This window comes from Protopterus annectens, chromosome 12.part0 (genome assembly GCF_019279795.1).
Source record: "Protopterus annectens isolate FY-2018-M chromosome 12.part0, PAN1.0, whole genome shotgun sequence".
Classification (NCBI taxonomy): Eukaryota; Metazoa; Chordata; order Ceratodontiformes; family Protopteridae; genus Protopterus; species Protopterus annectens.
The window spans coordinates 121,159,885-121,164,222 of NC_056746.1; positions in this window are offsets into that span (position 1 = coordinate 121,159,885).

Here is a 4,338-nt window from a genome sequence, read left to right on the forward strand (position 1 = left end):
GTGGAAGGCAGTCGGGTGTAACATGAAGCAATTGCTATTATCTCATAGCGTGCTCGGAGGTAAGCACAGAGGTGCTATGTGACGACATTCGGGGTTAATGAGTTAATTAAGAAGCATTTCCAGATGTAGCACGTGCATATAAATAGTGGGCACGTGCAGGCAGCAATGCCATTTTGACAGAACAGCCAGAGTGTTGACATGTATGAGTGTGGTAGTCATTCTGTTTATAAGAGTATTTAAGTTTAAGTTACAAAGCCTCATTTCTGATTTATTTGTGTGTAATAAAGCTGCTCTAACTGAACCCACAAATGTTTGTCTGTTCTATCCTAACCAGACAAGCGCCAAATGGGTGATTATATAAACTTCATCATTCTCTATGATGCTTTGTGGATCATGTTTCCAATGCTTCTCAGCTACATCATTCTTGTAATTTTTGCACAACCCCCAAAGCAACAGTCTTGCCACATTATTATGCCTTTCAGTATACAGTCCTCCCATTAGTATATCACAACCAGCAACAAGATGTGCAACTGTTTCCAGTTCTGTTTTACAAAACCTACATTTATCTGTTTCTCCCATGTTCAATGGACTTTGTAAAGCAACCTTTATGTAGCCCACTATCCTGGGTCGCCAATATTAACATTTCATCTTTTGGTTTAAATTCACCTCTCCTTAACCATTCCTGTATCAGATCCTGATGGACATGAGGTTGTTCCAGGAGTTTTCTGCAGTTATAACTGTATTTATGCCTTTTCCACATCTTGCTTTCTCACCAGATTCTTCTGCTTATATTCTTTCATTTTTGCCACATTCAGTTGCTTTCTTATTTTTGTCTGCTTCTGTTTTTTTTTCCATTCCTGCCTGACACTGACATGCTTTAGCTAAACTAAGCAGGGAAGTCATTTTAGACTTGTTTTTCGCATGTTTTAAAACTTTCACTACATCTGGGTCTTGTGAGGTCAGCAGACATATGCATTTCTAGGATTGCAGATCTGTATGTGTAATCAATTTCGAGGAGGTCCTTACCTCCTTCAGAAAGAGGAATATATACTCTTGGTATGCACTGATTGTTGTATATCATTTGATAAGTGTGAAGCATTTTTCTTGTTTTCCTGTCCAACTGCTCCAATAGCTTTTGAGGCCAGTCAATCACCGCAAAATTGTAAGATAGACCAGGAAGTGCAAGCTGGTTTCCAGTGTCCAGTGTAGTGTATCTGCTGTGGAACCAGTCTAGATTCTCATCAATTTCATTATCTGCAAGGATGATTTTTATTTTATTTATTTATTTGACATTTGTTTACCAGGAAAGTCCGAATGGGTATGTGCCCATTATCAGTGGAGGCCCATGGAGAAAAGCTCCAGAAGGACATTAGCAAAATTGCAAAACTGCATTAATTTCAGAGACTTTCACAGCAACAAAAAGTACAATATATGTGTACATGAAAAATAAACAATAAACAGTAAAGGTAGATTACAAATTTATATTGATTATAGTGACTGTTGCCTTTACAAAGAAAAATATAGTACATGGATACACAGAGAAAATAAACAATAACGTTATTACATGCTACATACAAACAGAACATGCTGAAGGGATAGATTCCTGCCCCAGAGACTTCCCATACTCTGGAATAAACTACCTATCTATATCAAACAAAGCTCCTCATTAGCACTCTTCAAGAAAAATCTTGATGATTGGATGGGAAATAGGAAATTCACCCCGGGGATCACTTCTGTGTCTCTGCTTGACAGGGGCACAGGAAAATAATTTTCTTGGGTGGCGAAAGCCAGGGTACCTTTTTGGCTAGGCTTATATGGGCCCTAGGGCCAATAGCCTAGTACCTACCTATGAACCTATGAACCTATACATGCTGAAGCATTTTTCAGTACATACAGTAAATATTTCTTGAAAGAGATAAAAGAAATAGCACACTGAAGGCAGACTCAATAATCAAAGATTTTAATCCAAGGTAAAAAAGTAGTTAAAAAGTAATTACACACAATACCAATCCTGGTCCTTGTGCACGAACACATGAACACAAATTACTTTGTTGAAACCTTCACAGTCTCAATGTCCTTGTGAATGAAAAAAACAAAAGCTTAAGCGCTTTCGTCTCTGCCCAGTCAGAAACTTCCTCAGAATATCATCACATTTTTTGAATGAGATTTTAAAGTTAACTACAGCCACACCTCCAATCAGATATCCAATGAAAGTCACTGTTTGATACAAAGCCATTTCCTGAAAGAGGAACGGTAGAGTAAGTAAGAAAGAAACAATGCAGGAATACTTCAGTGATGAGGTTTACTAACGTAAAGGCTAGCAAGAGAAAGGGAACGCAGGAGGGGGTGGTAGGAAGGGTCTAGAAATTACCAGAATATCACTTCAGAAATAAGGAAAAAAGCTGAAGGGGAAGTTAGCAGCTCAACAGGAAGTTGAAGAGATAAAATTAGAAATGGGTGCTACGTTGGCGTAGAGCTTTGGCAGGTCACATGCTCTTTTAGTTGACATTTGCAGGAATAGTAGTGACTTGTTAGTCCGACTGATTCTGCAATACTATTCCAGGTTTTTGAAACACAGTGTGTGTATATACAGACTACCTCTGTTAGATCTTTGAGGTTTGTAAATAGATAGTAGATGCTTGTGAGAAGAACAGAAGTTGTGAGATGGAATATAACGTTGAAGTAATGTTGAGGTTGTTTGTGAGAATGACGATTTATATAGAATTTTTTGTGTGCTAAGATTTGTTGATTAAAAGTCAACAGGTGGGGTAGTTCGAGCCAATGTAAGGTTTTGAGAGCAGAACAATGTTGACAATTGGGAGGCTGACTGGTAGCAAATTTAGTTATTTTGTTATAGCATTGACTAAGGTGATGAAGTGACAAGTGCCTGAATGACCATCACAAAAGATATTTTAATATGTCTGCTGCAGCGTTACATGTATCTTGACCAACATCCATCAACTAGTCAGACAACCACACCAGTGAAATGGAGACTGTTTCCGATATTACAGGATGATTAAGTTCTTACAGAAGTTCTAGGCAATCAGTCTGTTGACAATGACAAGCTCAGCCAATAAATAAAATTCAAAAGAAATCAGCAGCCTGAAGGAGAACGATGCATGATAGACTGGAGAAGTAGGGGCTTCTTTTCTAGTTTTCTAGCTTTACTAGTCTGCTCGACATGTTGTGGAAGTTTGTTCTTGGGTGGGTGATACCCTGGGATATGAACTGATCATGGCAACATGTCTTATTAATCTGTTAATGATAGCTTAGTTCCTTTAACAGGATATTCAAAGAACCATCTGTTCTGCAAAGAAACAGGAAAAAGGTAAAAGGAAGATGTAGGTTATGAGGTAAACCCACTAGGCATGAGTGCTTCTTTACAGGGTACCCGAGGAGTAATGTTTGACTAAGCAGCTTCCTCATCATCAGAGATGAAGGGAGAGGAAATCTAGTCACAACTTTAGAATAAGGGTTGATAGGACCGCTCATAGCTTTCCTTCTCTGTTAACTGCCAAAATCATCGGAGATACCCTGCTATCAAACCACCAGCCTTCGTCACTCAGACATAATACTCACTCAACATTCCAAAGTACTACATGAAATGCGGAAATAAAATATTAGTTGATAAGGAAAACATCGAAAATCATGGGAGTGGAATATTTAATGACAGACGCAAAAGATGTCTCTGATTTTCTGATTTTCTGATTTCGCCATGGCTTGTCAAATGACTTCACAAATATTAAAGTTTCTGTCTGATTCATATGTAAGAATGATGAAGAGATTCATTACACTACAAATATTTTTAGCAACAATTCACAAAGCCTTGGAAACAAACTAGGTATTACTGGAGCATGTGGTATGATATAGTAGGAAACTATAGAGTACCTTAAAGAGATTATTCTGTTTCAATGCTCACAGTCGTAGTCGCTCTGTTCTCAGATCTTACTTCAAGCATAATAACATAAAGCACTTAAACTTTTGCTGTCATTATTTTTTCATAATTTGCATGGTATTTATCAAGATTTTGTCATCACTAATAAGTTCCAAGCTCTTAAACTTATACAATATTTACTTGTGATTCTATTAATTCCATGTCTGGTGATGTAAACTGTAACACTTCTTTTTTTCAAAGAAAATATTTTTATTTGCAATAACTATTTTATCTTGCCTTGTTTTGTGGGGGTGACAATTATGTTTCGTTAAATCAATAAAAAGCCAGTTTAAAACTAAATATGTGGATAGTTGTTAGCGCTGACAATACCTATCTAAGGAATTAAGTGCAGTATCAGTCCCCCAAATATAAAAACTAGTGCAACGACTAGAGGCGACTGTTGT